Consider the following 27,785-nt stretch of genomic DNA (forward strand, 5'->3'; position numbering starts at 1 on the left):
CAACCTGTACCCCATAGCCTCCCCCAGACAAGCAAGTAGAAGTAACAGAAATCTGAGCAGGGATCAATAAACAGCAAAGAAGAAGAAAACATTCAGTTCTGGTGATGAATGCAAATGTCACCATGGAGATGCGACAACTGAGGGTTAGGTGCCCCCGCCAGAAAGTGGGGGGCTTGACCTGGAGAGGAACACGTTCTGAGAAAGAATTTCGGCACAGGTTGAAGTGGCTCCAACCTATTAGCAACCCTACTGATATCCCATCTGGGGTGAATGAGAATCTTCTTTAGAGCAAAGCGGTCTCAATTTCTCGTCTGTAGAATCTCACGGGTAAGGTTCAATCAATGATTTCCCTCACATAGGCATGTTCTCTTGTGTTTCTGGGAGTCTCTCTCTCCTTCTCACACTCTCACATATAATCTGCAAATTCCCATGAAAACAAACTGTCAACACTAAAGGTCCAGAGAAAGAAGAAACAACATACAGAGAGCCTGGAGAACTTTAACGACCAGGATTATTGAAGACGGTGACATCTGCATGAAATATTGAAGACCAAATGATACACTGAAGGAAGAGAGTGAGGAGGCCGGCTTCTGGGAGGATGGAGTGAACACATTGCACTTACTCCCCCTCACTAAGTAAATATAAAACCCTGGGACCTTATGTATAAAACTAACAAGAAATCTCTGCAAGGTGGGCACAAGGCAGACTGGCTAGGAGCCACCAGATCCAATGAATGGCATGGAGTGGAGCAGTGGGGATTTCCGCCTCACATATTCCACACGTGGCACTTTGGAAGTTGTGAACTGAAACACCAGTGAGGACAGCCAAAACAAGCCCAACAAAAGCCAGGTCTCTGTAGCCAAACGATCAGGAAAGAAGCAACCTGGCAAGATAGAAAATGTCTATAGACAATAATTGCTCACTTGAGCCAAATGCTACAGGAAAAAAACAAAACACAACACAACAACAAAAAACCTGTTGTCCTACCCCACCCATATCACCAAATGCTGGGAAGGGAGCCTAGCCTTCCACCCTTGCCAGGCAAGGCACTCGACCCTCCCCACCTCTTCTTGGCCAGTGTAGCACCAGAGACATTTGAATATGGAGCTGGGGAATTTGTCACTGCTTGGCTGTAACAGTGGAAACCACATGAGCAGTCCATGTATCTACCATCACCTGGTGGTGACAAGGCATCCTTCTCCCTCCTTGTGGAGGTGGTGTAACAGGAGGCTTGGATGGGAGTCAGGACTTTCACCACCATCCAGTAGTAACAAAACCATCCTTTGCCACAGCATAGATACAAGCCAAGTGGGGAACCATAACAAACCACTCCTACCCCTTCCAGTCAGGGAGGTATCAGTGAAGGTCCAATGGGAGCCAGAATTTCCACTCCCACCCAGCAGTAATGAGCAGCACCACCTTCTTGGGGGAGCAGGAGCCAGTGAAGGCCAAGCAATGAGCCTGGACTTCTATTTCCACCTGCCAGTAACAAAGCAGAATTCTCCCTTCCCCTGCTCAAATGATATCAGAAAACATCAGCTAAAAAAGAAAGTTTAAATAAAACCAAGAATTTCATGCTATAATACAATACTCAAGTTTCAGTAAAAAATGACTTATCATATCAAGAATCAGAAAGATCTCAAATTGAAAGAAGACAATCAATAAATGCCAAAAGCAGAATGACAGAGATGTCTGAATTATGTGGCAAAGACTTTAAAGCATTCATTGTGAAGATGCCTTGATGAGCATTTATGAACATGACTGAAACCAACAAACAAAAAACCAGAAAGTGTCAAAACCAGAGGAAGATTAAAAAAGGCCAAAGTGAAAATTTTAGAGTTGAGAAATGCAATAATCTAAATTGAAAAATCCCGGTGGGCAGATTCAACTTCGGAATGGAGGGAGAAGAGGAGAAATCAGTGAACTGGAAGAAAGCACAAGAGACACTTCCTAGTCTAAACAACAGAGCAAAAATAGATCAAACAAACAAAGAAAAACAAGGGACCTGTGGAACTATAATAGAAGATTAAATATTTATTTCATCGGAGTCTCAGAAGAGGGAAAAGAAGGTAGGGCTTAAAAAGTACTCAAAAGAATAACAGCTGAGAAAACTCCCCGAATATGGCAAAGGACATAATATTCAAGATGCTGAACAAACCCAAAACAGAATAACAGGATAAACAGGATAAACACAAGGAAGTCCTCACCAAGACTCATTGTCAAATTTCTGAAATTAAAGGCAAAGACCTGACAGCAGAGAGACAAAAATGATACCTTACTAACAGAGAAGAAACCATTTGAATTACAGATTTCTGATGAGAAATTACAGAATACAGAAGGAAGTGGCACACCATTTTTCAAGTACTGAAAGAAAAGAACTAACTGTTAATCTACAATCCTATATTCAATGAAAATATCCTACAGGAATAAAAAAAAACAACAACAAGATATTCTCAGATAAAGGAAAACTAACAAAATGTGTCATGAGCAGACTTGCCTTAAGGAATTGCTGAAGAAGTTCTAAATAAAAAACAATAAAAAAGAAATGGTAAAAGAAACAGCCTTGAGGTATCAGGAAGGAAAGAAAAACCTGGTGATCAAAAACAGTAAATAAAATAGTCTTCTTTCTCCTCTTGAGCCTTTTAAATTGATGGTTGAAGCAAATTTATAACATTGTGTATGTAGGTCTAAATGTATGTAGAGGAAATATTTAATACAATTATAATTGAGAGATGATAAAGGCACATAAAGAAAAGTAAAGTTTCTAGATTTCACTCAAACTGGTAAAATAATGCTATCAGTAGACTATGAAAAGCTATGCATATGTAATACCATTAAAACAGCTACATAAGGAGATACACTCAAAAATGCCATAGAGAAATCAAAATGTAATCTAATCCAGAAGGAAAGAAAAAGAAAACAAAACAATGAAAAACGGGGCGGGGGGAACACCATAGAAAATAAAATGGACTTAAGCCTTAAGATAGCCAGACTTATGTTAAATGTAAATGGTCTAAATATGTCAATTAAAAGACAGAGATTGGCAGAGTGGATTAAAAATATATTGTCTAGGGGCACCTGGGTAGCTCAGTCAGTTAAGCATCTGCCTTCCGCTCAGGTTATGATCCCTGCATCAGGCTCTCTGCTCACCAGGGAGTCTGCTTCTCCCTCTCCCTTTGCCACTCCCCCCACTTATGCTCTCTCTCTCTCTCTCTTATTTATCAAAAAAAAAAAAAAAAAAAAAAAAACAAATAAAACCTTTAAAAAATATGTTGCCTACAAGAATTTCACTTAAATTATAATTATACAAGTAGATTGAAAGTAAAACTGTAGAAAAATATACCATGTAAACACTAGTCAGAAGCAAGCAGAAGGGGCTACATGAATATATGAAGAAGATTTCAATACAGAGAAATGACCAGAGACAGAAAGGAGCATAATATAATGAGAAAAGGTCAATCCACAAGGAAGACACAGCAATCCTAAATGTGGGTGAACTAAACAATAAAACCACAAAATATGTGAAGCAAAAATGTACAGAACTAAAAGGAGACAAATCCACATTTATAATTGGAGACTTCAAAACCCCCTCTTAACAAATGACAGACTAACTAGATACAAAAAATTAGGAAGAATAAGTGAGAACACACAACTCCATTAACCAATAGAACTGAATGGATATTTACAGGACATTCCATTCAACATCACAGAATACACATTATTTTCCAGGGCTCATGGAACATATACCAAGACAGACAATCTCTGGGGCCATAAGACAAACCTCAATTCATTTGAAATAACTGAAATCACATATAATGTACTCTCTGATCACAGTAGAATCAAAATAGAAATTAGTAACAGAAAGATATGAAGGAAATACTAAAAAATCCAAATACTTGGATATAAAATAAAACATTTCTAAATAATCCATGAGTCAAAGAGAAAGTCTCAAAATAAATAATAAATAAAATACTGAACTGAATAAAAATGAAAATACAATGTATCAAAATGTTGTATATAGCCAAAGCAATGCTAAGAGGGAAACTGACAGCACCAAATCTATACATTAGAAAAAGAAACATTCTCAAATTAAAATCTATACTCCTACTGCAACACCTATAAAAAGTTGACCAAAATAAATCCGAAGTAAGGACAAGGAAGGATAGCATGAAGATAAGGGCAGAAATGAATGTTTAAAACAAAAAGAAATAATAAAAGAGAAAAATCAATGATAGAGCTGGTTCTTTGATAAAATAAGTATAACTGAAGTACACCGTAACACAACTGAAAAGACAGAAAAAGAGAAGACAAATTACCAATAATAAGAGTAAAACAGGAGATATCACTACAGAACCCTATAAACGTCTAAATGTCTTAGAATCTTATATATGTAAATGTAACAATTTACATGAAATGGACTAATTCTTCAAAAAAACACAAACTACCATATAGGTATATATAGCCAATAGGAATAGACAATTTGAGGGGTGCTTGGGTGGCTCAGTTGGTTATGCACCTACCTTTGGCTCAAGTGGTCCCAGGGTCCTAGAATCTAGGACCTAGGATCTAGGTCCTAGGACCTAAAGAGCATTGGGCTCTCTGCTCAGCAGGGAGCCTGCTTCTCCCTCTCCCTCTGCCTACTTATGCTCTTTCTCCCTGGTGTGTTAAAAAAAAAAAAAAGGAATAGACAATTTTTTTTAAGGATTTTATTTATTTAACAGAGAGAGAGAGAGAGAGCACAAGAGTGGCAGAGCGAGAGGGAGAAGCAGGATCCTCGCTGAGCAGGGAGCCCAACACAGGACTTGATCCCAGGGCCCTGGGATCATGACCTGAGCTGAAGGCAGACACTTAGCCAACTGAGCCATCCAGGCACCCCAAGAATAGGCAATCTGAATAGTCCTATAATAGTAGAAAATTGAACTCGAACTATTAAGTCCTCCCACCCCCCAAAATCTTAAGGTCCAGAAGGCTCCACAAAAGAACTCTACCAAATGTTAAAAAAGAAATAGCACCACTTCTACCCAATCTCTTCCAGAATACAGAGGAGGGAGCACTTTCCAGTTCATTTTATGAAGGGAGTATTCTTTTGATACCAAAACCAGACAAAGAAGAGTTAAAAAAATAATAATAATTATAGACTAATATTCCTCATGAATATAGGTGTATGAATCCTTAACATAACATTACCAAATAGAATTCAGTAATATATAAAAATAATTATTCACCATTACCAAGTTGGGTTTGTTTCAGAGATACTATTCCAGGGATCTGAAAATCAATCAATATAAAATCCATCATATTACATACAGACTGAAAAAGAAAAACCTGATCATATCAATGGATGCATAAAAAAGCATTTGAAAATGCAATTCAATTCAAAACCTACTCTTGGTCCAAACTCCCAGAAAGCTGGAAATAGAAGGGGATTTCCTCAACTTAAATAACATCTGCAAAACAAAATAAAACACAAAATCAAACCCCAAAAATCCTACAGTTGACATCTTACCTAATGGGGAAAGGTTAGATACCTTGCTCCTTAAGACGGAAATTGAGGCAAGTGTGTCCGACCTTGACACTCATCCCACATGGTACCACAAGTCTGAGTCAGTGCAATAAGGTAAGAAAAGTAAACAAAAAGGAAACAGATCTGAAAGGAACAAATTTAAATGTCCCTATTTACAGATGACATTATTGTCTATGTAGAAAATGCCAAAAAAATCTACAGGGAAAAAAATACCTCAAACTAACAAATGAGTTCAACAGGGTTGCAGGACATGAGGTAAATATACACAAATTAAATCTACATCTATATGCTGGTAATAAACACATGAATCCCGAGATTAAAAATTAAATGCCAAAAAAAAAAATCAAATGCCATTGACAACTGCTACAAAAAAAATAAAATACCTACAAATCTATCAAAATATGTACTGAAGGTGTATGCTGGAAACTACAAAATGCTTATGACAAGTTGAAGAAGCTCTAAATAAATGGAGACATAAAACTGTGTGGATTGGAAAATGCAACATAATAAATATACCAATATTCAAAAATTAGTTATGGATTAATTAATCTAGTCCCAATCAAAATTTTATCCCGATTTTTTGTAGCTACAGCCAGGCTGAATATAAAATCGATACAAAACTGAAAAGGAAGTAGAAGATCTAAAATAATTTTTAGAAAAAATAAATTGGGGGCACCTGGGTGGCTTAGTGGGTTAAAGCCTCTGCCTTCAGCTCAGGTCATGATCTCAGGAACCTGGGATCGAGCCCCACATCGGGCTCTCTGCTCCGTGGGGAGCCTGCTTCCTCCTCTCTCTCTGCCTGCTTCTCTGCCTACTTGTGATCTCTGTGTGTCAAATAAATGAATAAAATCTTTAAAAAAATGAATTTGTAGGACTCACTACCTAATGTTAAGACTTATTTAAGTCATCAAAAGAGTATGGTGGTAAAAAGATAGAAAGAATAAATAAATAAATAAATAAATAAATAAATAAATAAGATTTAGAAAGTATAACCAACTGATTTATGACCACTGATTTAGGACAATGCAAAGGCCATTCAAAGGAAGAAAAATAGTCTCCGCCGAATTGTTCTGACAAAACTGAATATTCATATGCAAAAAATATGAACCTTGACCCATACATACTTCACAGCATGTATAAAAACTAACTCATAATAGTTCACACACCCAAGTATAAAAATTAGACTATAAAACTTTCGAAGAAAATATGAGAAAATATCTTTGACCTTCGGTTAGGCAATGAGTTCTTGATATGATAACAAAAGCATAATCAATAAAAGGAAAAGAATTGATGCATTAAACTTCATCAAAACTGGGGTACCTGGGTGGCTCAGTGGGTTAAGCCTCTACCTTCAGCTCAGGTCATGGTCTCAGGGTCCTGGGATTGAGCCCCGTATAGGGCTCTCTGCTCAGCGGGGAGCCTGCTTCACCCCCTCTCTCTCTGCCTGCCTCTCTGCCTACTTGTGATCTCTGTCTGTCAAATAAATAAATAAAATCTTAAAAAAAAAAAACTTCATCAAAACTAAAAGCTTTTGCTGTAGGAAAGACAGTGTTAAAAACCGGAAAGACATCCCACAGAAAGAAAATACCTGCAGATCAGATACATGAAAGAAGAATTATTGCCAGAATATATAAACAACTTTCAAACTCAACAATTAGAAAAAAATCCTATTAAAAAACGGGCAAAAAAATCTGAGCAGAAACTTTATCGAGAAAGACCTATGGATGGCAAATAAGAACGCAAAAAATTTCTCAACATTATCCATTAGGAAAATGAGAATTTATACCCAAATGAAGTAAAGCTATTCATGTGGCAAAAATGCCACCACCACCACCCCTCAAACCGCACCATATTAAGTTCTGGAGAGACTGTAAAGCCATTGGAACTCTCCTATGTGGCCGGGAGCTGAGGGCAACGCAAAATGGGAAAGCCCTATGGAAAACAGCTCGGCAGTTTCTTATAAACTTGAACACACACTTGCCAGATGACCTAGCAAGGCTACCTTATAGAAAATAAAATTTACGTTCATACGCACACCCCTACAACATCTCATGAATATTCAACAGCAGCTTTACTTGCAATGGCGAAAAGCTGGAAGGAACCTGAACTGTCAAGTGAAAGGATTAACAAGAGAAAAATCGGGAGGATTAAAAAGAAAAGAAAAGAAAAAACGTATACCAGGCTATTTTTAATTAATATCATGTTACTGTTAGCCCAAATAGACTTTGAAGCAAAAAACCAAAAAACAAACAAAAAAAAAAAAAAAAAAAAAACCAAAACCAAAACAAAACAAAACAACAACAACAAAGACATAATGGAGGAAGGAACCCAATATAATGAAAACTTTACCTCACCAAGAGCCTGTAAGATTTCTGCACTTAGATGTACCCGATTAAAACCACAAAATATATAAATCAAAACAGAGCACTTCAGGGAAGCCCTAAAAAATGTACCATAATAGAAATGTATCATTTCTCTTTTAATTAATGAGAGGTAAAGCACACATACAAGAAGTAAAGATACAGAGGATTTGAAAAACTTGTTAATAGGTTTGACAGACACACATGGAACACTGAATCTAATCCCTATAGGACAGAAATTCTTCTCGTGCACTTAAGTATTCATTTCTAAAAATTAACCCCTTAGTAGCCTTTCAAGCACGTCTCGACAAAAACCAAAGAAGAGATGCCAAGGAGACAATGTTCTCTTACCCTGAGGTAATTTAAGTTGCAATAATTAGCTGAAAAGTTAAAATTTTAAAAAACACACATACAAGATTTATTTTTTTTTAAGATTTTATTTATTTATTTGACAGAGAGAGATCACAAGTAGACAGAGAGGCAGGCAGAGAGAGAGAGAGAAGCAGGCTCCCTGCTGAGCAGAGAGCCCGATGCGGGACTCAATCCCAGGACCCTGAGATCATGACCTGAGCCGAAGGCAGCGGCTTAACCCACTGAGCCACCCAGGTGCCCCACACATACAAGATTTAAAGGAAACTTTAAAAACAATTCTAAATAGCTCTGAGGTCAAAGAGACATGGCTAGAAATTTAAAATATTGAGAATTGAACAGTTAAAATATCAAACTTGAGGGGTGCCTGGGTGGCTCAGTTGGTTAAGCATCTGCCTTTGGCTCATGTCATGCTCCCAGGGTCCTGGGACTGAGCCCTGCATCGGGCTCTCTGCTCAGCAGGGAGTCTGCTTCCCCCTCTGCCTGCGGCTCCCCCTGTTCCTATTCCCTCTCTCTCTGTGTCTCTCTGTCAAACAAATAAATAAAAATCTTAAGTAAAATAAAATATCAAAATTGTAAGCAAAGTGATACTTTAAAAAATATAGAAACTCAAATGCTTATTTTAGAAAAGAGGCTGAAAATACTTGAGAAGTATAAACAGCTTAAAATTCAAGAAATGAGAAGGAAGGAAATAACAAAGGGAAGAAATTAGTAAAATAGAAAAAAATAGAATCAACAAAGTTAATAGTTAATTTTTTGAAAAGACTAACAAAATAGCAAATCTCTATAGGATTTATCCAGAAAAAGAGAGAGAGAAGGAAATAATAATAGGAAAGAAAAGTGGAATATAACCAATAATACTGCAGAGGTTAAAAAAATAAATGAAAGTTATGAACAGAACAAAATGGCCAAAGAGCTAGAAAAATAAAGCAAGCTCAAACTGACTCAAAAATAAATAGGAAGTCTGACTAATCCTATAAACCTTTTAAAAAAACACTGAAGCAGTAATTAAATATCTTTCCACAAGGAAAAAAGAAGACCAAGATATGTAGCAGGAAACTTTCAACAAATGTTTCCTTCCAAACTTGCACAAACTCTTCAAAAGAATAAAATAAAAGATAATAAAATAAAATGCAACACACACAGCTCATGCTAACAGAGAAGTATAACTTGTTACCAAAACTAGATAAGGATGCAGAAAGAAAATTATAGACCAGTCCTATACATTAAGAGTCATAAAAATATCCTCAAAAATTAGCATATTATGAACAAATTAGATTAATCGCAAGAGTTGTTTTCCTGTTTTTAAAGACTATTTTTAAGTAATTTCTGCACCCAATGTGGGGCTCAAACTCAAAACCCTGAGATCAAGCGTCCCATGCACCACCAACTGAGCCAGTCAGGCGCCCCGAGAGTGATTTAATTTTAGATATCTGCAAGTGTAATTCATCACACTGACAGATTAAAGGATAAACCATGATGGTTTCAAATAATGCAGACAAAATATTTAATAAAACTCAATGCCTCTTCAAGAAAGATAGGGAAAATAAGGAAAATGGTTACCTTTGTTTTTTGAAATGTACCTATAAAACATTATTTTCCATGGGAACATGTTGAAAACATTCCCTCTAAAGCCAAGAAAACAATGCCTACTATCACTTTCTAGCCAGCTCAGCAAGTAAGTGAAATGGATTTAAAAACTGAAGAGAAAGAAGCTAAATTGACATAATCTATAGAAGTTATTAAAAATAAGGAAAGTTTAGAATGATAGCTGGATATAAGAGCAATATAACCAGCAAATACTTAGAAGATCTAATTTCAAAAATCACTTAACACAGGAAAAAAAAAGGTAGAATAAATATAATAAAAGATGGGCAATATCTCATGGAGAAAAAAATTAGTAGAAGACAGTAACAAAGACAAAATGAAAGACAGATATACTGTATTTATGGATAGAAAGAATTAACTTTATAAAGATATCAGTTCTCTTTATACCAATGGACTTGAATGAAAATTCCAAATGAGGACTTTTAGAAACTAATTTAGGGGCCCCTGGGTGGCTCAGTTGGTTAAGTGTCTGCCTTCGGCTCCAGTCACAATCTTGGGGTCCTGGGATCGAGTCCCGTGTGAGGCTCTCTGCTCGGTGCGCAGTCTGCTTCTCCCTCTCCCTCTGTGGTCTCTCTTCTCTCTCTCAAAAAAATAAAATCTTTAAAAAAAAAACTAATTCAATGAGGCCAATCTAAAACTTTTATGGCAATGTAAAGACATAAGAAAAAACCACAGTCATCCTTAGGAAGAACAGGCTAGAGGAATTTCACCACCAGATACTGAAACTTACTAAAGTCAGAGCAATTAAGACAGTATTATATCAGTGTTCACACTGAACATGAGAACAGAAGCGTGTCCAGGAATAGATCCACACACGAAAAAATGATAGAGGTGTTATGCCAGATTGCAGAAAAGATGGGTTTATCCAGTATGTAGGGCTGGATTAATTGAATACCCCTTCTCAAAAAAAAAGAAAGAAAAGAGAAAAAGAAAATGAGAGTTCTACCTAAAACCATGCATAAAACCCAAGTCCTGATTAAATTTAAATCACAAGACATGAAACCTATGGGAAAATATATATGCAATGTCTTATATTTTGGACCATGGAATGACACATTGGGGGGAAAAAAGGATGAATGAACCATTAAAGAAAAGAATGTTTACATAAAAATTAACCTCTGTTACAGTAGTTGAGAAAAAAATGAAAAGACAGTCAGGAAATGGAGGAAGATATATGTAAAAAATATATATATACATAACTGCCAAAGTATTAACATTCATATCAGAACATACCATAACATCACATCATAGCATTCATGTCAGAAAGTTCCAAAAGTCAACAACAACAAAAAAAGGAATCAACCCCACAGAAAAATAGGCTGAAGACTAGCACTTCTGAGATGAGACACTTCTAATGATTAACAAACATATAAAAATGTGGCCAGCCTCATTAGTAACCAGGAACATACAAATTAAATTACAAAGAAAAACCACTGTCCATCAACCAGCCTGATAAAAATATCTGACAATTCCAAACAGTAAAGATAGGGAGTAAGGGAATTCGCTACAAAGCATTATTCGAACTATAAATTGTTAAAAAGCATTGTAGAAAACAGTGTGTCATTATCTGGTTCATTTGACATTGAAACGCGATACCCAGATGAAACATCTTTTAAGAGCACAATACAGAATATTTACTCATATTATGTCTGATGTACTTTAGTATTTTCTACTACGCTCACCAAATTGATTCTATTATCTCTAATGGGTTGGAACCCGTATTCAAAAAACACTATCCTAGAGAAGCATCCACACATTTGCCAGGAGACATTTACAGAACAGTCCTAGCAGTTTTTTGTTTCTGTGGGGGTTTTTTGTAAAATAATTTAAAAAAAAATTGGGGGAGGAAAAAAGTCTATCAAATAGAGTTGTAAGATGCCCCCCCAAAATAACAAGAAACCTAGGAATAAACCTAATAACCAAGAGGTCAAAGACCTGTACTCTGCAAATTCTAAACACTGAGGAAAGAAACTGAAGATGACAAAGAAATGGAAAGACATTCCATGCTCATGGATTAGAAGAATAAATATTGTTAAAATGTCTCTACTTCCCAAAGCAAGTAACACATATAATGCAATCCCTAGTAAAATACCAACAGCACCTTTCACAGAACTAGAACAAACAATTCTAAAATTTGAATGGAACCACAAAAGACCCCTGACCTAAAAAAGAAAAGGAAAGCTGGAGGCATCACAATTCCAGACTTCAAGTTATATTTCAAACCTTAATCTCCCAAACCAGTATGATACTAACACAAATAAAGACACAGAGATCAATGGAAGAGAATCCAGAAATAAACTCACAATTATATGGCCGATTAATCTTCGACAAGGCAGGAAGGAATATCCAATGGGGAAAAAAAATCTCTTGAACAATGCCTGCTGGGAAAACTGCACAGCTACACATAAAGAGGGAACCTGGACCACTCTCCTACACCACACCCAAAAATAAACTCAAAATAGTTTAAAGACCTCAATGTGTGTGAGACCCAAAACCATAGAAAGCCTAGAAGAGAGGACAGGCGGTAACTTATCTGACATTGGCTGTGGTGATTTCTTTCAAGATATGTCTCCTGGGGCAAGGGAACAAAAGTAAAATTAAACTACTGGGACTTAATCAAAATAAAAAGCTTCTGCAACGCAGAGGAAAGATCCGAAACTAAAAGGCAACCTATGGAATGGGAGTAGGTATCTGCAAATGACATTATCTGATAATGAGCTGGTATCCAAAATATATAAAGAACACATAAAACTCAACACCCAAAAACCAAATAACCCAGTTAAAAAACGGACAGAAGACAGGAACAGACGTTTCTCCAAAGATAGTCAGAGGGGACCAAGAGAGACAAGGAAAGATGGTCCTCGTCACTTATCATCAGGGAAATGCCAATCACCATGGGATGCCACCTCCCACCTGTCAGAAAGGCTGAAATCAAAAATATAAGAAACAACAGGTGTTGGAGAAGATGTAGAGAAAAAGGAACCCTCGTGCCCTGTTGGTGGGAATGCAACCTGGTGTAGCCATTGTGGAAACAGGATGGAGGTTCCTCGGAAAATTAAAGAGAATTACGTCATGTTCCAGTAATCACAGGATTGGGTATTTACCCGAAGAACACAAGAATATGAATTCAAAGGGATACATGCACCCCAATGTTGATGGCAGCATTATTTACAACGGCCATGACATGGCAGCACCCCAAGGGTCCATCCAATGATGAATGGATAATGAAGATTTGGTCTATACACAGAATATTCCTCAGCCATAAAAAAAGAATGAGGGGCGCCTGGGTGGCTCAGTGGGTTAAGCTTCTGCCTTCAGCTCAGGTCATGATCTCGGTCAGGGTCCTGGGATCAAGTCCCACATTGGGCTCTCTGCTCGGCAGGGAGCCTGCTTCCTCCTTTTTCTCTGTGCCTGCTTCTCTGCCTACTTGTGATCTCTCTCTGTCAAATAAATAAATAAAAATCTTTTTAAAAAAATGAAATCTTGCTATTTGCAATGACATGGATGGAACTAGAGGGCATAATGCTAAGTGAAATAAATCAGAGAAAGACGAATACAATATGATTTCACTCATATGCGGAATTTAAGAAACAAATGAGCAAAGGGATAAAAATTAAAGAGACGAATCAAGAAACAGACTGAACAAAAAAGATTTTATTTGAGAGAGAGTGAGCAAGCAAGAGAAAGAGCATGAGCAAGGTGGTGGGTTGGGGGGAGAGGGAGAAGCAGACTCCCGGGCTGAGCAGGGAGCCTGATGGGGATTCTTGGAAGTTCAATACTGAAAATAGGGAAAATAAATAACAGAAAGACTACTTAAATTATACCATTTTCATAAAGTTCAAAACCAAACACCACTAAACAAAATACTGGTAAGGGATAAAATAGGTATAGGAAAATGAAAAGCAAGCAAGGTTATATTTAGAAAATTTCAAATAGTGGTTATCTCCCAAAAAAGCAGAGAGACTGGATTTGGAGGAATACACAAGTAGCTTCAACATTACTATAGTGAGTTATTTCTAAATTTGTGTAGAGGGTTCACAGCTCTCTTAATGTCTCAAAACATGTAAGAAAATAGCTAATCTATGTATTAAACAATAGATAATATAACAAAACCTAAGCATTAAGTATCAAACATAAACTTTTAGAAATGATTACCCCAATCCCACAAGACTAAAAACAAACCAAAAAATTAAGCCCATCAAGCCTGGGTAGCTCAGTCAGTTAAGCATCTGCCTTTGGCTCGGCTCATGATCCCAGGGTCCTGGGATTGAGCCCTAAGTCGGGCCCCCTATTCAGCGGGAAGCCTGCTTCTCCCTCTCCTCCCCACTCGTGCTCTCTCACTATCTCAGTCTCTCCCTCTGTCAAATAAATAAAAATCTTTTTAAAAAATTATGCCCATCAGATTTTCTATATTCTGGGTAAAAAAAATAGTAATAATACACACACACACACACACACACACACACCCCCCTCACATATCACATATCATATACCACATATATACAGTGTATCTATAAACATAAAATATGTCCCATAATGTCATTAATTACATATATATAATTTTAAGTACAGGGATGCCTAGGTGGCTCAGTTGGTTAAGCGGCTGCCTTCGGCTCAGGTCATTGATCCCAGCGTCCTGGGATCGAGTCCCACATCGGGCTCCTTGCTTGGCAGGGAGCCTGCTTCTCCCTCTGCCTCTGCCTGCCACTCTGTCTGCCTGTGCTTGCTCTCACTTCTCTCTCTATGACAAATAAATAAATAAAATCTTTAAAAAATTTTAAGTACATATGAATTATATATATATATATATATATACACGTACATATATATATATGTGTACGTATATATATATGAACATTTTCTTTGAAGTTTTTCCTACTTTTTGCTTAGAAGAAAAAGCTGAGTTTCATGGCATCCAGACAGTTAGCTAGAGGAATTATTCACACATCAACTACATGTAAACTAAAATAACCAACAAAAACACCGTAGTTACCCAGCTGATGAGAAAGCAACAAGCTCTGGTCCTCTGAGGGGAAGCGTCTTGTGCTAGAGACAAATTCTGCTCAAGTCTGCTCTTAAAAACTTGGGGTCATAAACTTATCTGAAGATCCAAAGGATTTAAGAACATTCTAGAACATGTTTTACTGAGGGAAAGACTCATCAGTACTGAGTTCGAAAAGGAACAAGGAAGTCAGCCCAATTTTCCACTCCTCTGAGACTTCCTTCCGTCGCTCCCAAGGCATTTTAACAGAGCCTTACAGACTGACCAATGGAAGGTAATCTTTAGGGAAAGGAGGGAGGTTGCTAACAGGTGATGCTGTTTTTAGGAAGCCTAATATTTTTGGCCTCATCTTTGTAAATGAAAGGCAGAGCATCGTCCATTTTAAAGACAACACTATCTACCATTTTCAGGGGATGAGTCATTCCACAGGATGACAAGCACTGTGTAGATGACATCTGGGTACAAGTCATGTCTTTTTTATTTTTTACATCAACAGACTAAAGCAAAACAGAGCTCTGGCAAACTGGTCTAAAAATTGTGCATTGTTCTAGTAACAAGCTTCAGGAGAACAATCAACGCCACCTACAAAAAAATCCTGAATGTCATCAGCATTGTCATGAGGTTGGACGGTCCCAGTGGCACCTCCCAAAATGTGCTTCATGAAAAAAAGACTAAGGCACTGAAGAAAAAGGTCCTGTGGACAACAACTAAGTTAAGGAAACACTGAATACTATGTTCTCCATTAACAGAGTCTCATTAAATTTTAAAGGTTCTGAGAAGTCCTGCAGTAAATAAAATGTTTTAATGTGAGCTAGTCCATTCTTTAACCACTGTATACAAATACAAAACTATATTTTGCAGGACACCACGTGCTGCATATGTGTTAGGAAATGAGAAGCAGAAGGGAAAAATCTCTCCTGATATGCCACCTAGGACTTCTGGCCTCATCACAGAAAGACATTTAGTTGGACAGAGAGCTAAAGCAATCAGGACATCCCAGCTGCCATTACAGGAGTCCCTGAGCAAAGGAGTGAGCTGCTTTTCAGGCAGAGAGAGTCTCCTTAAAAACCATTTCAGTCATGAGGTCTCCAACTGGCCACACCCCCAAAAGCTGCAGAATCCTCCTCTTTTCATGCCCTGTTGCTCCCTTTCTGTTTGGACAGTTCCAGGCTAGCCCCAGAGGGCTCAGCCCTGAACTACCACTCATCCTCCCAACTGAGTGAGGTCTGCATCTCTACCATCCGCACCCTCCCATGCATGCTTCATGCTGTCCTCAGGCTTTCTTCCCCAAATGCCTCCCAACTCCCTTTTGCCTAATGCCTAGGACGCGTTCTGCTAAGTGCTTTACAAGCATTTTGTCACTGTGTTAAAATGTATGCAGGATTTGTTTCAATCGGATATGATAAGACATGAAATTGACAGCCCTGAAGAAATGTATGCTTGTAGATTCCTACAATGGGGCGGGGGGCAGGGCCAGTGGGCGCGCACCTGCATGGGGCAAAGACAGCAAAGAAAAAGTGTGAGTAACAGCCCTGATTGTAGTTTTCACAGGAAGGAATAAGGGAGGTAAAGGGGAGCCAACTGAGCAGCTTTAGGACTGGATAGTTTGAATAATTTGGGGGGGGGGATCTGGGCTATCCAGGTGGTCCCTAGGTGTCCATTACCTGGCCCTGGGTGATTTAAAGCAGAGGACAGTGTCCAGACTGCAAGAGCCTGATACAAGGTGGAGGGAGGATGGGTGGATGGGTGGAGGTAGATTTAGGATTTAGGATTGGTTGGTCTGCATTTCGAAGATGTGCTTGCAAGCTAGTTGTTTGCTATTTTTAGAAACTAGCTGGCCCTGGGAGGGGCGGCATCTGCCAGGTTAGTGAGGCTGGGGATACAGGAGCATCAAAGATACAGAAAATACAGTTTATCCAGTCCCTCATTCCTTTAAAAACCTAGGTGTTATTATACCTATTTGGGGGGAGGGGGTGAGAAAATGAGATTACTATCATCGTCACAGCCTTAGTACAACATGCCAAAGGGTAAGTCCCCGGATTTACAGCATCAGCGTCACTTTGAAATTTCTTAGAAATGTACGTTCTCCAGCACTAGCTCAGACCTACTGAGTCAGAAATTCTGGGAGGGAGGCCCCGCAGTCTGTGTTTTAAGTAGCCCTCCAGATGATTCTGAAGCCTGTTAAGAAACCCTGGTGCAGAGAATAAAATCTTAAAATCCCTGTTCTGGAAAATCGCACTCTGACTCAACAATTTAGCTCTTCAAGGTCCTTTAAGCTATCTCCATTCTTCTACTCCCAGCCATCCGATGCCCTTCATTCCGTCCCTACCCTACCCTGCCTGATAAACTCTATGCTCCAGGCACCCCTCACTTTCCCTTGTTCCCACTGGGACTCAGCAACACCCCCGCCCTAGCACAGTACTGAGACAAAGCGAGCGCAGGCTTCCCTTGCCATCCAAAACCACAGCAGTCCTGAGAAGCCTTTCCTAAGCTGAAATGAGGTAAAGGGAAGAAGCATGAATTTACACAGAGAAAATGTCTGTGCCATTCCCAGATCCAAAAAAATAACCTCCCTTCAGTGTTTCTGGTATCTGAGGACACATCTTGCTGATATCTGCTGATATCTGAAGACACATCTTGCCAACAGAAGCACAAAATGAATCGAGAGAAAGCACAGATGCCCCCAGACGGAGTTCAAGGCTATGGCAACTGGACGCTGAGATGCTGAGTGTAGTTCCTGGGAAGGAGGTGGCGGGGTCACTCGAGATGCCTCCCTAAGGGCTTGCTGCAAGACCGATGCTGAACACTATTTTTTTTTTCACCTTTTTTCATAAATGCAAAAATAGGCTTTGGATTTCCTTTCAGTCAGCAAAAACAGGTGCTACTGTGGGCCTTTTGTAAAAGCCAAGTGGCACAATGAGAACTTCCACATAGCAGGGGGATGCCCACACTCTGTAAATGCCTATTAAGATGGATGCAGGGCGCCTGGGTGACTCAGTGGGTTAAGCCTCTGCCTTCAGCTCAGGTCATGATCCTAGGGTCCTGGGATCGAGTCCCACATCGGGCTCTCTCCTCAGCGGGGAGCCTGCTTCCCTTCCTCTCTCTCTGCCTGCCTCTCTGCCTACTTGTGATCTCTCTCTGTGTGTCAAATAAACAAAATCTTAAAAAAAAAAAAAAAAAGATGGAGTGCAACCTTGATACAATCGGACCCAACTGCTTTTGCTCACTGTCTTGCCCTGCCTCGCTTCTTATGATGGACTCCATTACCTGGCTCTCCTAAAGCCACTCTCCACCACTGCCTTCTTTGCAACAGAAGGCAGAAGGCCAATATGGTCCCAGTGTCCCCTGAAATTTGGAGTACCCATGGGACCTAGTCCCAGGCCATGAGACAAAAGCAGAAGTGCGCTACAGGGTCATCCAGAAAAGCTCTGCTTCCCCCACTAAAAATGAACAGGACACAGTGTGGAGCACTGTCACTTCTTCCTGTTTTGAATGCAGACATGATGGCAAGAGTGATGGAAGCCATCCTGTAACCATGAAGGAGTGGCAAAGAGAAAGAAAGGGGGACGCCTAGGTGGCTCAGTCAGTTAAGCATCTGCCTTTGGCTCTTGTCATGATCTCAGAGCCCCAGATGGGGCTCCCTTAAGCAGGAAGTCTGCTTGTCCCTCTACCCCTCCCCCTGCTCATGCTCTAATAAATAAAATAATAAATAAATAAATAAATAATATTTAATAATAAATAAAATCTTAAAAGAAAGAGACAGAAATGAAGAGATGATGGACCTGACATCACTGAGTCATTGATCCAAAACAAACACCGACCCAACCACCACTTATACATGGACTTATTTCTGAGAGTAATAAACTCTGTACAAAGCCATCCTAAGTGGATTCTCTGTTACAATGGCTCAATACAATCCTAGCTTAATATACTACCCATGGGGATTTCATCCTACAACTGATTTTATCCTGAGTAAAAGCATAATTATTTGTTATTCCTGAAATTGCACATAGTTCTCCAGTCTTAAAATCATATTAACTTTTCCCTAAATGTTCTCACAGAACACAAAGCTATACCAGGATGTACACCAGAGGGAGGGAGGCTGCAGCCATCCTGAGGGGGTGGCACTGCAGCCATCCTGAGGGGGTGGCACTGGTAGGTATTGAGGGCTTGGTAGGATCTGCCACACAGAGACATGGGAGAAGGTCCAAAATGGTGGAGAAACCACCACAGGCACCCCCTTAGCACAACAAAAGGCTATAAAACAGAGGATTAGATGAGGGAGAGGAAAATTCCCTCTTGGGAATTAAGGGTGAAGAGAAAAGAACAAGTAGGACATAGGAAAAACTTCTGAAAGTAAATTATAATACAAGTCCCCCTCGGTGGGGGGAGAGTAGGTGGGGGAAGATAGGAGAAAAATGGGAAATTACTTTTTTTTAAGAGTTTATTTTTAAATAACCTCTACACCCAACATGGGGCTTGAAACTATGGTCCCAAGATCAAGAGTCACATGTTCCACTGACCAAGTCAGCCAGATGCCGCAGAATGGAAAGTTATTTTAAAAGAGAGACAGACAGACAGACAGAAATTTTCTGAGAACCGAAGAAACACTCAAGTCCTCCAAGTGTAAGGATCTGAGCAGTCAGATGCAGCCTGGAAATGAAGGAGAGATCCTCAAAAGCTTGTGGAGAGGAGGATACCACCAAAGCTGCAGCCATCAGACCAGATGTGGAAATTATAACCAAGAACTGGTGTAAGAATAAAACAGGACAATTACAAAGTTCTTACTGAGCATCCATTTCAACCTAAAAAAAAAAAAAAAGTACTATGATAACTTGCCAGCCAAGTACGGAAGCAAAACAAAATAATTTGTAGAGACAGAAAAGGAGAGAACCTCCTGTTCTGAGAAAACTCTTTAAGGATGCACTCCAGAAAAATCAGGGTAAAACTTGAACCAAGTAAGAGAGAACTAAACCTGAGAGCAGCAGAAGGATTTCCAGTATGCAAGAGGCTTAAAAAGTAGCAAATCCACATCAAAATTCAGCAGCCTCTAAAGTGAAGAACACAATTAAAATAATAGATGGAATGAGTAAGTTGGAAGGTATGAAAGCATAGGATTCTCCCACTAGGAACAAAGGAAAAAGGGTAATTCACACAATTCTGGTGGGGGGGATACCCCCCAAAAATGATAGAATTTGAATATGAATCAAAGTAAAGTGATGCATGATTGAATAATTTGGTAGAATGTTAAAAAAAGGATTTCCATGTAGCCTTGGCACTATTCCCCTCTATGTGATCAAGTCTCCAGAGCAGGAAATGTCATTGACATAGTACTGGGCTCAGCAATCCACAACCCTGAGAAATGGAATACAAACAGAGGGAGTAGGAGAGGGAGAAGCTGGCTTCCCACTGAGCAGGAAACCCGATGCAGGGCTCAATCCCTGGAACCTGGGATCATGACCTGAGCCGAAGGTAGTCACTTAACGACTGAGCCACCCAGGTGCCCCTAAGTGTCCGACTCTTTATTTCAGCTCAGGTCATGATCTCAGGGTCCTGGGGTTGAGCCCCACGTCAGGCTCCGTGCTCAGTGGGGAATCTGCTTCTCCGTCTCCCTTTGCCCCTCCCCCTGGTCTCTCTTGCACCCCCCCCCCCCAATAATCTTTAAAAAAGGGCAGGGGGAGAGAAAGAGGAAGAGGAAAAGAAAACAGTTGAGAGAAGCCAGGATTGGAGAGGGAGAGGTGAATCAACACTCCCCAAGGCCAGTTAAGAGAATCTGGACCATCCACAGCAGAGTGGCTTAAATGTAACAAGCAAAATGGCGTTACATTGACTTAAAAAGTGGGTACTGAGGGGAATGTGGGTGCCAGAATCGAAGCCTCCTCTCCCCAACAGGAAGTCAATGGTGTGTAACGTGTGTATGTGGGGGTATGAGCGAGAACTAGCAATATAAGCCTTTGTTGAGCGGTGTGGGAGGCAAACCACCAGAGGAACTAAAAACAGAAGCCATTAAACACAATTGCCTCCAGAGAGCGTGGTTGGGAACGGCATCAGGGTGGGAGGGCGAATACCTTTTCATTGCAAGTCCTTCCCTACAACTTGATTTTTTAGAACCATATCCATCTATTATTCTTTGTTTTTTTTTTTTTTGTTGTTGTTTGTTTGTTTTTTAAGGAACAATACCCAGGACTACTGGAGATGGAAAACAGGCAGGTCCATCCCCAGCTGCTGGAATCATTAAATGGGCAATTTGGCAATATGTACTGAAAGCCTCAAAATGTAGAAAACCTTCCTCGAAGTAACTGAAATGGAGGAACTCATCCTGAAGAAACAATCGGAAGTGTCGACAGAGAGTTAACAATAGAAAGATCATCAAAGCATTGTTCATGGAGGTCTACACGTCTACTTAACCTTCTGTCCCCAGCTCTTTGCCATATGGATATAGTGGGGAAAAAACCCCAATGATTTCCAACAAAATCCAAAGGGGACTGCTTAAATTCCATGTGAATATAAAAAATGAGGACATATATCATCATGTCAAGTTACTGAAGATATACTAAGGGAGACAGCAGGCTACAAGCCAATAGGCACAGTAAAAAGTTACATGTATGGATACACAAAGGGGAAAAATACATGGTAAGGGATATATCAAAATGTTACTAGCCAGTCCTCTGTTTTGCTCTATTTTAAATGTTCTAATTCCTCTACAATGCACAGAGTAATTATAAAATGTATTACAAAGGTAGTTGCCAGGGGCAGGGAAGGCGGGTAAGTTAACTATTCCCGGGGACAATTTCAGTGTTTACAAGATGAAGGGTGGATGGACGGCAGTAGGGGAAGCTGACCAAAACAAACGGATTCAACGCTGCTGAGTTACATATTTAAAAATGGTTAAGATGGTAAATTTCACGTATGTAATTTAACCACAATTTAAAAAAATGAAAAATATTTTAAGGCTGTGAAAATATAGGATAGTACAGTGTTGCATGATATGATATGGGTGAATATGTATCATTACACATTTGTCCAAACCCATGGAATCGACAACACCCAGAGTGGGCTCGAACTGGGGCACCTGGGTGGCTCAGTTGGGTAAGTGCCTACTTTCGGCAGAGGTCATGATCTTGGACTCCTGGGATCGAGCCCCATGTTGGTCTCCCTGCCCAACAGGCAGCCTCTCCCTCTCTCCCTCTATCCCTCTGCTTGGGCTCTCTCTCTTGCTCTCTCAAATAAACAAATAAAATCTTAAAAAAAAAAAAAGAGTGGAGATCTAAGGTAAACTGTGGACTTTAAGCAATTACAATGTAGGTTTATCCTCGGTAAAAAAAAATGTGTCATTCCGGTGAGTGAGGTTGAGAATGGGTTAGGCTATACATGGTTGGGGATGGGGGGTATACAGGAAATTTTGTGCCTTTCAGCTTTCTTGTAATCTAAAACTGCCCTTTAAAAGGGGGGAAAAAAGTCTTTAAAAATTAACAAAAATGTATTATAAAATAATGTAAACTGGATTATATGCCATATATGATACATTTATGAAGAAACCATGTTATAAAAAAACATGTCTTAATATTGCTAAGATTAACCAAACGAAAACATTTGTGAGAAGAGTTTTAGAAGTATTACATATATTTTACATTTTCTCCAAATGATACTTTTTCCCTAAGTCCCAAAAAGGGAATTTTCCTGCTGCTCCCAAAATATCCAGGCATTATTTTTTAATCTTTAATCCAAGCCCTACCAGTTCTTCATTACTTCCTTTCAGTCCTTCCAAGAATATCAGTCCTTCCCAAGGGCATTTCTGAGCCCCAAGATTACCACTCTCTTCCAGAAAAACAAGACATTTAAACCTTGAATGTCTTAATATTCATTATAGTAAGTCTTTAAATATGAATTTCTTTATGTCCCACAAATAATTTCATGCTCCATTAGAGTAAGAATAGAGATACACAACATATAGTATTTATATGTTACAATATTATTTAATAATTAATGTTAATTTTAATAATTTATAATATTTATAAATACTTATATTTTTATGCACACAAATTTGGAGTTTTTAAAAGATTTATTTTAGAAAGAGAGAGAGCATGACTGGGAGAGGCAGAGGGAGAGGTAGAAAGAGAATCTCAAGCGGACTCCACACTGAGCACGGAGACTGGTGCAGGGCTCCATCTCACGACCCTGAGATCATGACCTGGGCTAAAACCAAGAGTCAGACACTCAACCAACTGCACCCCTCCCAGGCAACCCCTCCCAGGCATCCCTAAACATCTTCTCTTAAAAGTCTTTTGATTTTCCAGTTTCTCACAATTCATCATACATGGACCAGTGTGGTGTGGTATGGGTTCCCAGGGGATTCCAAAAGTGATTTGGGGATGTGGTCTTGGTGCTATCCGACCTCTGAATTTGTTAAGGGCTCAAGACTGCCCCCCACAACGCAATCCATATATTGAAGTACTAAACCCCAGTACCTCAGAATGTGACAGGATCTGGGGATAGGGTCTTTGCAGAGGTCATTACTCAAGGTCTTTAGTGGCCCTTATGCAACATGACTGGGGTCCTTATGAGAAGAGTGTAGGACACAGGCTCACACAGAGGGAAGACCCCGTGAAGACAGGGAAAGGCCAAGGAGTGAGGCCTCAGAAGAAATGAGTCCTGCCCACACCGGGATCTTAGACTTCCAGTTTCCAGAGTCACTAGGAAAGGAATGTCTAATAGTTAAGCTCCCAGTCTGTGGTGCTTTGCTCTGGCAGCCCCAGTGGACAATGCATCATCCACATGAACCCTCCCTTTGTCACTGTGAATTCCAAGGGTTTGGGGACCTCTGTGGTCTTACTGGTAGATTCTAAATGATCCTGGAGCCAAAGAATAGCAAAAAAGCATGGCGTACACTAATCACTTTACCCCTCTGTCTGTCGGAGACTACAGCGTTATTCTGGTCTGGTGACCAACAGAACAGGGCCTGGCGTGTACATAGAAGGGCTTCCTGAGGACAAATGGATTCCTTTAGAGCATTTTTCTGGATACCTGTCATTGTAGAAAGGTCCTCTGGGGTGGAGTTTAAGTGTGATTCTCCCTGAAGTTAAGGACAGACTCAATGTCTTGCCAAGGTCTTTTTCTGGTCTATGGTTCTGGGCACAGTTTTAAAAATAAACCCATGATCCAGTCCAATGGAAAGTGGTTTGCAAGTCTAAGTCTCCAGTGTCTACGTCTAGGACATTGAAAATGGCCAAATATCCTGTGTAGAGTTCCTGTGTGACCTATAGGTTTTACCCAAGCTTGGGGACAATTTATGACAGCCACAAATGTGGACTTACTCTTCACTGGCTTCCTGCCCTTTGCATTTCTGGCAGGCAGGATTGAGAGGGCAATGAAATATTATTTTGCTAAAAAGGGTGCTATTTCTTGACTACCTCCATGAGAAGGGAGAAGAGCCCCCTTTAGGCAAAATATTGGTGTCCATGCTAATGGTGCCTTCCCTCCCCATCCCTTAGACCCTTTTTGGCAACTGCTTTGTTACTTCCTTCTTATAACTGTTACCCGTCCTGTTGCCTAGGGGATAGAAGGTGCACATTTTCGATCATTTCTCCCATGTCCCATAATCCCACATTCTTTCTCAAATGGGACTCTGTCTCCAAGCCACACTGGGAAGGCTCCTAGGTAGATGTGCAATCATACATGAAATTAGGCAGACCAGGGTCTAGGCTGATGTTGTCAGGTGCAGAGCAAGGGCAGAGAGGATCCTCCGGGTAGAGGTCACACAGGAAACGTTTCCAGGCAAAGTAATCCACACCTCAGTTTGTCTGGGGTCAAACAGATCAAGATAGACAATGAGATGGAAATCTGCGAGCTTTCTCCCCGACGTAGGGCAACTATCCAGGGGAGGAGAGGAGAATCCCAATTCAATTCATAAAGGAACTTCCTACCCCTAAAATTATAATTGAGCCCATTTGCCTCTATTAACATATCAGAAGATAATTATGTCCCCTCCACCAAGCTGTTTTACCTCCTCACTCTTCCTGTGATCCATGAAAGGAAACATTTAGAACACACTTATTTTTCCAATTGCCCTCTCCTACCCTCAAATCCCACCCCCTTGTTCCTGAGTTTGGTTGAGATTTGACTTCACCATACTGGTAACGTTTTCCCCTTACAGTTTGTCCATTTTGTTACAAGAATCACGACTGAACATACACTACAGATTTGTGGTAAAAATGATCTCATCTGTTCAGGCTAAACTATAGATTCATCACAGGATCCTCTACTCACCACTCTTCTCTGCCCTCTTATCCTCTAGTTTCTGGAGATTTCTACCAAATGGGCTGTTTTGCCAACTGTTTTCCCCCAGCTAAATGAATGGATAGTAAACTCTGAAGCCACCATGCCCTTAATAAGTAGTAAGTTACATGAGTAATAAACAGATAAGTTACATGAGTATACAATCCAAGACTTTAATGTGCTAACCTTGCAAATGAATGGTAACAGGGCTTGATGCAGAAGTTCTCATCACAACCTTTTTGCCCCAAAAGTCTACAGACATTGTCCTAACTCAATACCAGTAGCTTAACCTCTTATTGTTACTTTAAGCAACGAGTTTGGGGATGATTTGTTACATCATATTAGGTAATCAGAATAGCCACCATTTGGCTATTGTTGTTAACCAAGCTATTCCAAACAAGACATCAAGGACATGTACTCAGACCAACTCCTCCCCAGAATCCTCCAGAATTCATACTTTGATGGAGAATTTTCATAGTTCTTGAGGACTTGGCATTGTCCCCAGATCTCTGCTTGGTCTTTAAGAAGACCAAGGGATGGCTTTAAGAAGATTCTAGAACCTCTACTCCTTCGGCACTACAATGACTGTCAATAAGAGATAAAATGGGAGGAAGCTAGCGTAATACAATAATTTTACTTTATAAAAACACACTTAGCAAAAGAAGACATGCTAAATGTTATGTCAGTTCTCAGGCTGAGACTCAAATGTCTGGAGTTATCTCAGTGAATGGTATTAGATTTTTACAAATTTAGGGGAATTCACTTAACTAGGTCAAGGAATTACAGAAATGTGGTATAATGGGATTAGCGATCAGAAATCCTTGTTCTCTTGGGGAAGCTTCTTAGCTTCTCTGGGTCTCAGTTCCCTCATCAGTTAAGTGAGGAAATTGGGCTCAACGACCTTTCAAAGGATCCTGCCAGCTTGGCCATTCTGCAGAGATTTAATGAACATTCATAACGTAGATACCAAGAACATATGGTCTACGTGACCTCATAATTTCACAGATGCAAGAACTAAGGAGAACTTGAGACGTTAATAGGCAAGTGAGAGGTGAGGCTCCAGGGGCTAGGAAGAAACAGAATTCTCACCCTTAGAACAGCAGGCTACCATGAAATTCTGCTCGTGGGGTATCAACCAGATGTTCCCAATATATGGCTGCACCCTATGGCTAAAAGAGGGACTCCCTCATGGCCCTTCTGTATGATCTTTGCGCCTCATCTTGCAAGGAGGAGACACGTAATGATGGAATGATTCAATGACTAAAAATTCTAAGTGGGCTTCAGTGGCGCTAAGGACACCATCAGGACATGGCCTGGCTCCTCTTATCATTCAGGTCTGCTCTGCTCAGCATGTGCTCTATTCTCTAACACACCCTCCCCTCACAGTTCCAAGACAGCTGCCAGCAGTTCCAACTTTAAAGCCTATCTTCTCCTGAATGCCAGCAGAACAAGATTCTCTTCCCAAAAGACCCAGCAAATGTCACAGAATGAATCTTACTCACTGTGGTAGGCAGATCCCCAACCCCCCAAAGATCTGCATGCTCTAATCCCCAGAACCTTGAACATATTCCCTTACATGGGAAATAGAACTTCACAGATGCATGAAGGACCTTACAATGGGGAGATTATCCCAGATTATCCAGGAGACTCCAATGTAATCCAAAGTTCCCTAAAAGTGGTAGAGGAGGCAGAAGAGAGGTTAAGAAAGAGATGGGACTACAGGAGGGTCAGAGATGCAATGTGAGAAGCATGAGACCCACTGCTGTTGGCTTTGAAGGGGGAGGAAGGAGCCACCCACCAAGGAACATGGGTGCACTCTAGAAGCCTGAACAGTCAAGGAAACTAACTCCTCCCCAACCCCAGAGCCTCCGAAAGGAACACTTGACTACCCTAGCAACATCTTGATTTTAGCCCAGGAAGACCTGCGTCAGGGGTGCCCGGGTGGAACAGCTGGTTGAGCATCTGACTCTTGGTTTCAGCTCAGGTCATGGTCTTAGGATCGTGATATCGAGACCCACATTGGGCTCTGTGCTCAGCATGCAGTCTGCCTGAGATTCTTTCTGCCCCTCCCTGCCACTTATGTGCTTGCTCTCTCTCTCTGCAAAATAAATAAACCTTAAAAAAATAAAAAGAACTGTGTCAGACCTCTGACCTCCAGAACTGTAAGATGATAAATTTGTGTTGTTTTAAAGTCCCCACATTTGTGGTTTTCTTAGAGCAACAAGAAACTAAAATGCCAGCGGACTTGTCCAATCTGGTTCCCCTGCTCTGCCTAAACCAATGATTTCATCTGGACTCGGTTCATATCCCACCCTAAATCTGAGGGTGGAACCAACCCCACACATGGACCCAGAGCAGGGGAGGAGTGGTTTCCTGAAGAAAATCACAGCTTAGTGCCAGAAGGACAGAGATGGAAAATAACCAGGAGGGGAAAATAGAAAGGTATCCATCTACAAGACGGATGCTGGAAGTTCTGGAAAGAAAACGGAGGCTCTGGGTGGCATTTCAATTTTGCTTTCCTCTGAAGGTCACAGCTTTCAAAGAAAGCAGAAATGGAAATTAAACAACAGGGTCCATGGATGTCTGGTGTTAAATAACAAGGCTGGAGTTTTTGGACAGTCTTTTGACAAGAGATAGAGTCTCTCTT

The 27,785-nt window shown here is 40.1% G+C and overlaps 1 protein-coding gene across 5 annotated transcripts in view; it reads right to left on the reverse strand.

Annotated features, from left to right (window-relative positions):
- ARHGAP44 (Rho GTPase activating protein 44) overlaps positions 1-27,785 on the reverse strand; it is a 176,198-nt gene that overhangs the window by 78,727 nt on the left and 69,686 nt on the right. The window lies entirely within an intron of this gene.

Source organism: Lutra lutra, chromosome 16, assembly GCF_902655055.1.
Source record: "Lutra lutra chromosome 16, mLutLut1.2, whole genome shotgun sequence".
Classification (NCBI taxonomy): Eukaryota; Metazoa; Chordata; class Mammalia; order Carnivora; family Mustelidae; genus Lutra; species Lutra lutra.